Raw genomic sequence first — 8,875 nt, forward strand, 5'->3', positions numbered from 1 at the left:
TAAAGTAATTGTTAGTCAATCTTAAATCTTATAATAGTTGTTATAAACGTGATTTCAGCAGAAGTTATATAAAATTACTTTTAGTTTTGTTTTAGTTTTCATTTTTCATTATGCTATAAAACGTAATACTTACTGGATAAAAAAATTTCGTAGTATCTAAAACATTATTCAACAAACTCAATTAGTATACTTTTAGAAGTAAATAAAGTCAACAAACTATTATCAATTACATGTTAAACAACTTTCTTCTATCTAGCTATGCCTTTAAAATACATTACAATGGTTTATTGAACAAAAACAAAAACATGGTGAAAATATTTTGGTTCAAAGATCTGGATGCATAAAAATAACTTTTGGTCATCGAGTTGCATACCCAACTGAATCAAAATTATGTTAAGCAAAAAAATAAAAAAAAAGATAAAAAAGCTTAACAGTAATAACTTAAACGCTAGTTTGAAAAACTTTTAATTTTTAGTAAAGAATATAGTTTTAAAATTTTTTATTTGATTAAATTTTACTTAAAGTAAAATATTTTACTAAATTTATATGAATATGATTAGAAAAATAAAAGTCAATTATTAGAATTAGACACTAAAATGTAAATACAATTCTGAATAGAATCAAAGTTTTTAATTTCCTAGTGACATCAATAATATTGCCACAAACATCAATTGAAGTTTTGGTATTTATTTCCAAGCAGTTTTTTTCACAATCAGTTTGAAATAAATAACCAAATTTTAAGTCGTACAATGCGACTGTAACTTGAATATGTATTGCTTTTCTGAGTTGTGTTAAATTTGTTATCGTTCTTAAGGTTTTTTTTTTAAGTTAACCACTAAACTAATTACTAATTTATTTAGCTATATTGATATTTTTATGAAAATAAGTTCATAATAAAACATAAGTTGAATAAGTGTAGATTTAGAGTATTTAGATAAAGATTAATTTTTTTAAGTAAGGTTATTGATGATATTTTTGTTATAAAATTTCTTAATATAAAATCTTCTTATAAACTTTTGCTAGTTTTAATATTTACGTTGTTTAACTTTTTAGTACTACACATTTTATACAGAAATCTAAGACAGGATTATTTCAAAAACACTTTAATTAAAACAAAAAACAAATAAAATTGATTTCGGCTAACGCTTATTAACTACTTTTGTTAGCAACTAATTTAAAGACTAAATTTTGAGTAAATAAATAATTAGAGGTTTCATCAGAAAAAACAATCAATTAACACTAATAAGCATAATTGAGCAACAGTTTATTAGACATTCACAAGTTAGTTAAAAGAGTTAATCACTAATTTAACTAAGACAAGCAACAATAACAAAACAAACAATAAAATAAGCGACATAATACAAATAAAACAAAATAAAATTTAACTTTATTTTATTTTTAATTGATAACAATATATATATAAATAAAGATTTCTAAAAACGTTCAAACATAACTTTTGCAAGCAACAATACGTTTATAATTCAAATCTTTATAAGTTGTTATAAATTAAATTTAAAATTGAACTAAATTTTAATTTGTTTTGTTTGTGTTTTGGCATATAAAAATAATAGTTTTAACTTACAAAAGATGAGTTATTTATGTTTAAACTCAATTTTAAGACTTTGGTCACTTAATAAGTACTATATGTTTACAGAAAAAACTAGAATTCTTAGGTTAAAGAAAACTATATCTTCACACCTTATGCATAAATTTAAAGGTAAACTAATCAATTTATTTTTATGTTCCTATCAGTTTTTAATGTGTTTTTGATTTTCTACGTCTATCATGTAGCATAAATAAAACTTGAAAATTTATTTAATTTTTTTTCACTTTATCACTAATTAGTTAGTAGCCAAAAATAGACAAAAGTTTTGTCGCTAAAGTATTAACAATAAGTTTTTATAGATATTTTTTTTATTTTAGCCAAACAACAATGAGTTTGTAAATACTTTAATTTTGTTTAAATATCAATAGATTTATGCAAATTGTATATTTTATTTTCGACCGGTTTCGGTGGCAAGAGATTGCGACCTTTTCAAGCATAAATAAAATATGAAACTGCATATAACAATGTTAGTTAATTATACTATTGTTTAAAAACTTATTCATGCGTGAAGAATATATACAAAAACAAAAATGTTGCATATTCGAAAATTCAAGCATATCAGAGTATATTTAGGTAAAGTTGGTACCAGTTTGAAGAAAAAAAGATTGAATTAGTATTAATACATTGAGTCAAATATAAAAACTTAATCCAGAGCTTTTCTTTAAAAAAAATAATAATAAAATATTTATACATACCTTGAAATTTATCTGAATGAAATTAAAAATTGTCTAAAATTGTGGTTTTAAGCCAAGAGTCAACAAAACATTAATAAAACTCAAAGTCGCTGAAGATTTCAAAATCTAATTTGTGTTAAGTAAACATAACAGTCGAAACTTAAACGGATTTAATAACTATCTAAAAAAAAAATTCTATAAACTTATCTAAGTTGAATCAAGAACTGTCTAAAAAAACTTTTTTTTTATTTAAGCCAAATTTCAACAAAAACTCAATGAAAAAATCAAGAAAAATAACCTATTTTTTATTTTAATTATGATTTGGTTTAAGTTTTGTCTGCTTTCCAGTTTATTAGTAAAAATCTGTTTCTCTGTCTGCATGAGTTTATTAATTCCGTTCTTTTGTTGATGCAATTTGTACTGGATTCAAGTATTAGTAAAGCTTCTTATAAGCACCACCTGCATGTCATAATTCCTGGTTTTGGTTTTTTCTCCCTTTGTAATATTTTCCAATTTATTTTGTATTTCTTATTTTCATTTTTTAATTTATGGGTTAATTTTGAGAGTTCAGTTGCTTGTTTATACTGGAGGTCTTTTTTGTCATTTGGATTGCTTTTTATTGTTGGGTTGTGTGTAGATATGCGTTTTTTTAGTTGATTACCACTTAGTCCAATGTATATTTTTGTTATATTATCTATTTCTATTGTTGCCTGGTAGCTATCAATATTAAAACTTTTTTGGATTATAGAAGTTTTTCTTATAATAAAAACTTAATTACAATCTAATTCAGTCAAAATTTCTTGCTACTTTTGATAAGCTGATTTAGTTTAATGTATTATAATTAAATAAACAGTTTTAGGAAAACTATTGACCTAATTTACACACTTCAAAAGTGTTCTGAAAAAAATTATAGTCTCTAAACTAATAATTATAGATGAATATATAAATTTGCAGTTTTTATTTCAACTCATAGTTTATTAACTTTTTTAAGTTTAGACACGTGAAACTAAAAAACTTTAATTATTATAAAAGTACATTTATAATGCGGTATAAGTTTACTTTTATTGTTATTTTATAAGTGTCAAACATTTTTAAGTACAGTAGTAGATGTTTTACTTAAAAAATAATATATTGTGTTTACCTTTTAAAATTATAATCAATAACAATTTTACAATCAACAACAATTAATGGCCAATATTTTGTCTTGCCAATAACTACTTGTCTTTTATAATACAAATAAAAGTATAATATACAAAACTTTTAACAATTTGTTACTATTGTGTACTTGTACTTAAGCAAAAATGTAGAAATAATTAAAAGAAAATAACAGTTTATACCTATTTTTAAAGATAATGTTTGTTAATATTGTTCATTATACACATTATACATGCTATAAAAATTAATTTTTTATACTTTTTTGAAAAAATTTTAAAATATTAATTTTAAATTTTTTGAATAATTTAAAGTTGAAATTGAATCTGCAAGTTTAACATTATAGCAGTTTTTATCATGCTAGGATTTTTGACACGAAAAACTAAGTTCATACAAAAATCAGAATTGACAATTTAAATCTGTATTATGCTATAGCAAAATTAACTTCAAAGTTTATCAAAGTTGTAGAGGTTTGTTGAACTTAATTTCAAAATAACTATATAAATATTATTCAGTTGTCAATAAAAAAAGATATACAATTTTAAGGTATTTATTTTATTTAAACCTTACTACTTGAAATAATCACGATTTAAAACTCACTTGTCATGTTTTACAGTTATGTTTTTACTATAATTGTATAACTAAATTAACAAAACCAGTATTAGTGACGTAGTAAGTTCATTAGACACAAACATTTCCCCCAAATTAAGAGTATGTCAAATTGCAAACATATCCTTCATGTTAAATGAAAGAGCTTGTTAGTTTTTAAACTGCAAATATTGTTTTGTATCATGCAGGTGCTAATAACCAATTTAAATCACTTTAAACTACTTTTCAGGTCATGATTAACTAAAAAAATTAACTTTATTAAACTAAACTTATTAGAACAGAATTAGTTTGTTTGTAAACAAAAAGTTCAATTTGCTATTTATTAAACCTATAAAACTTAGTCCTTAAAAAATATTTTTAAATGAAATATTCGTTGTCTTTTAATAAAAGTATGAATAAAAAAAATGTTAATATGCTTCTTACCAGTAAAATAAAACATATTTTAATTTTATGAGTTTTCAGTTACGTGCATGATGTAAAAGATCAGTAATACGTTAAGAATTAAAACCGTTAAAATACAGTGAGTTGTACCCAAGTAGTATGTACTATAAGTAAAAATAAATGATTTATAGTCGCGTTGTGCGACTTAAAAACCAAAATTATACCCAATACAAATAATTTTCAAACATTGAAAAGTGTATACAAACTACGTTAGCTAATGTTTACAGGGATATATTAATGATCTATATAACTACTATGGTTTTAATTATATTTACTAATAATTTAAAGACGCATATGCTGGGTGCTGATATTGTATACAGTAGCTGAAAACTTAAATTGCACTTGGTTAATTTAGTACTTTGAAGAAAATAAATACATATATATATACCACAGATGTTCTTGTGCTAAAACTTTATTTCAAGTAACGGCGTTTCACTGCTCTCAAATTAATTTAAGAACAGATCTACGGAGTCTATAAAATGTTAACACACATTAGAAAAAAAGCAGAAAAAAGCATGTATAATTATGTATAGTATTTATCTAGGTAGTAACTATAAATGGACTTTATGGTTTAAAAACAAAGTTTGGGATAAAAGCATAAAATTATAAAATTGTCTACAAAAAAAACAAATTTAATAAAAGTAGGCACTAACCTCAAAAAGCTCTAAGAATAGGCAAGTTTTAATAATGAAAATTAAATTGAGTTGTGCAGAAATGTTACGTCATAATAATTTTAACAAATTGTTCAATAATTTATACAGCTTAAAAACATGAAGTATTAAACTTGCAAGTATATGTGAGTTTTGTGAAATAAATTAGTACATAAATAGACAGAGTTATTTAAAGTAGAATCGTCGGTTATGGGGACAGATATTCGATAAATCTTGCCGCTTATTCAGAAGTAGGTCTTTATCTTTAAACCATTGTAATAGTTCACAATTGTAATAGTAATAGTGAACTATTACAATGGTTTAATAATATTAACAATAAAAGTAGTAAGCGTTTTATTAGCTTTGATATCGTCGAATTTTATCCGTCTTTTACAAAAGCGCACTTAATTAACGCACTAGATTATGCATCCCAATTTTCTGATTTTAATAAATCAGATACAGACATTATATTCCATTCGTGCGACTCTTTACTTTTTTCGGGTGATGATGTATGGAAGAAAAATGATACCGATAGTTTTTTTGATATACCAATGGGTAGTTTTCATGGAGCGGAGGTATGCGATCTTGTAGGCTTATACATCCTAGATAAACTCAAAAGTATTTTTGATAATTGTGGGTTGTATAGAGATGATGGACTCGGTGTTATTGATCTTTCAAAACCTCTTGTTTACGAAAAAATTAAAAAGTCAACGTTTAGATTGATGTCTGATATCGGTTTTAAAATAACTTTAGAAATAGGAGCGCAAATAACGAATTTTTTAGATGTTACTTTAAATTTATCTAATAATACTTACCGTCCGTACCGTAAACCGAATTCTTTATTAAACTTTATCAATATTAATTCTGACCACCCTTATCATGTAAAAAAACGCCTCCCGGTAATGACACAAAAACGTCTAAGTACCCTCTCTTCGAATGAAAAGATATTTAACGAAATAAAAGCACCATACGAAAATGAATTAAAAAATCGAGGTTTTAAATGTAAATTAAAGTATGAAAAATTAGAAGTAGATAAAAAACGCAAAAAACCGCGTAACCAACATATAATGTGGTATAATCCTCCATATTGCTCTTCAGTTAATATAAACCAGGGGTCGGCAAACTGCGGCCCGCGGGCCAAATGAGGCCCTCGTAGGGTAAATCTGCGGCCCGCGAGCACGTTTATCTTTTGAATGGAAAGCGGCCCGCGGAAGAAAATTTTATGGCCCGCGAGCATGTAAATGTTGCCCGCTGAACAAAAAAATATTTTAAGTTAAACTTAATCTGGTTTTTTGTTTAATTTTATTAGTTTCGTTTAAGTCCCTGTTTAACATTTTAAAACAATTAAAAACTTTACAGTATCAGCTTAAAAATGTAAAAAAATCAGATTAGCACTCCACCAGGTTTTTTCTCAGTTTTATCATAACTTTCTTCTTACAACAGCAAGTTTAGGTGTTTTTAACATGTTTTTTAAAACTAAGTTTCTTTTATAGATGTTTTATTACTAAAAGTTATACTTGAGTGTGCACTAAAACAATTACAATTACATATTAGTAAGAAAAAAGGTTTATCTTATTTTTACACATTTTGATTTTTTTATAAGTTTTTTTAGCACTTTAAATTAATTCCTATGCACACAAATTTACAAAGATGCTCATATTTTAATCGGCAACTGACAATTTCCACTAGGCTCATTTCCCGTCCGATCAAATCCCAACTGCGCACAATTCCCACTCGAAAATATTTTTAACTTTCTTTATTTATTCCTTTTTTTCTAATATTTTTGTTTTATTTTTATTTTTTATTAATTTATGTTTTACTATCACTGTTAACCTTAACCCTTGGTTGGTAAGCGCTTCTTGGATTTGATCGGGTGGGAAATGAGCGGTTCCCATTTTAAAACACGTTTTATTTACTACTTAAACTAGATTAAGTTTAGTTAATTCATAATTTTCTAAAATTATTTTTTATACATGTAGTATCTAGGTGTGTAAAGACACATTTAAAACAATAAATTATATAAATTAAAAGATTTTTTGATAGGCATACATTACAGTATACAAAACAATGTTTTTTTGACAAATTAAGTTAATTTTTATGCACTAATATACACAGTTACTGTTTATTTAATACAAACTAAATTTAGGGTTGGTTTGAATAATGATAAATAATAAACTTAAAGTCTTGCAGCTGATAAAATTTTAAATTTTAAATATATAGTTGTATACATATAGGTGTGACCAATTAGTGTTGCTAAAAAGCTTAAATCCCGGAAAAGCTTTGAATTAGAAAATTTATGCTTAATAGTTCTGGAAAAACCTTGAATTTTAAACAATTTTTACGTGTAAAGTAATTAAATTTTAATTTGACACAAAAAAATTACTATATAGATGCAACTTTTAAACACACTAAAAGTAGCTTAACAGTATCTATTTAGTATTTCTATATTACTAAAAACAGTTTTTTGTTACATGTAATTTATTTTTATACCAAAAAACGAAGCAGAAAGTTATACTTTTAAAAACTTTGTGTAAGTGCATTGCATTTTTGCTTTTAAAATGCCTTCACCTATTGTCGTGCATTGGAACTTAACTTAGAATATTTTCTAAAAATCAAAGTCAGTAAAAACACCTCCTGAAAAAACTCTCAGATGAGCAGTATTTGTTGTACCTGTTCTCTTATCTTAACAGATTAATTAAAGTTCTTATTTGACTTATGCTGCTTTATAATCTTCAGAGATTTAATAAAGACAACTTATTGTTATCATTGAAGAAAAAAACAAAAATATTTTACTACCACCAACATAAATTCTTAAAAGTATACGTAGATCTGTTCTTAAATTAATTTGAGAGCAGTGAAACGCCGTTACTTGAAATAAAGTTTTAGCACAAGAACATCTGTGGTATATATATATGTATTTATTTTCTTCAAAGTACTAAATTAACCAAGTGCAATTTAAGTATTCAGCTACTGTATACAATATCAGCACCAAGCATATGCGTCTTTAAATTATTAGTAAATATAATTAAAACCATAGTAGTTATATAGATCATTAATATATCCCTGTAAACATTAGCTAACGTAGTTTGTATACACTTTTCAATGTTTGAAAATTATTTGTATTGGGTATAATTTTGGTTTTTAAGTCGCACAACGCGACTATAAATCATTTATTTTTACTTATAGTACATACTACTTGGGTACAACTCACTGTATTTTAACGGTTTTAATTCTTAACGTATTACTGATCTTTTACATCATGCACGTAACTGAAAACTCATAAAATTAAAATATGTTTTATTTTACTGGTAAGAAGCATATTAACATTTTTTTTATTCATACTTTTATTAAAAGACAACGAATATTTCATTTAAAAATATTTTTTAAGGACTAAGTTTTATAGGTTTAATAAATAGCAAATTGAACTTTTTGTTTACAAACAAACTAATTCTGTTCTAATAAGTTTAGTTTAATAAAGTTAATTTTTTTAGTTAATCATGACCTGAAAAGTAGTTTAAAGTGATTTAAATTGGTTATTAGCACCTGCATGATACAAAACAATATTTGCAGTTTAAAAACTAACAAGCTCTTTCATTTAACATGAAGGATATGTTTGCAATTTGACATACTCTTAATTTGGGGGAAATGTTTGTGTCTAATGAACTTACTACGTCACTAATACTGGTTTTGTTAATTTAGTTATACAATTATAGTAAAAACATAACTGTAAAACATGACAAGTG

The sequence above is a fragment of the Thalia democratica genome, chromosome 3, assembly GCF_965202585.1.
Source record: "Thalia democratica chromosome 3, ktThaDemo2.hap1.1, whole genome shotgun sequence".
Taxonomy (NCBI): Eukaryota; Metazoa; Chordata; class Thaliacea; order Salpida; family Salpidae; genus Thalia; species Thalia democratica.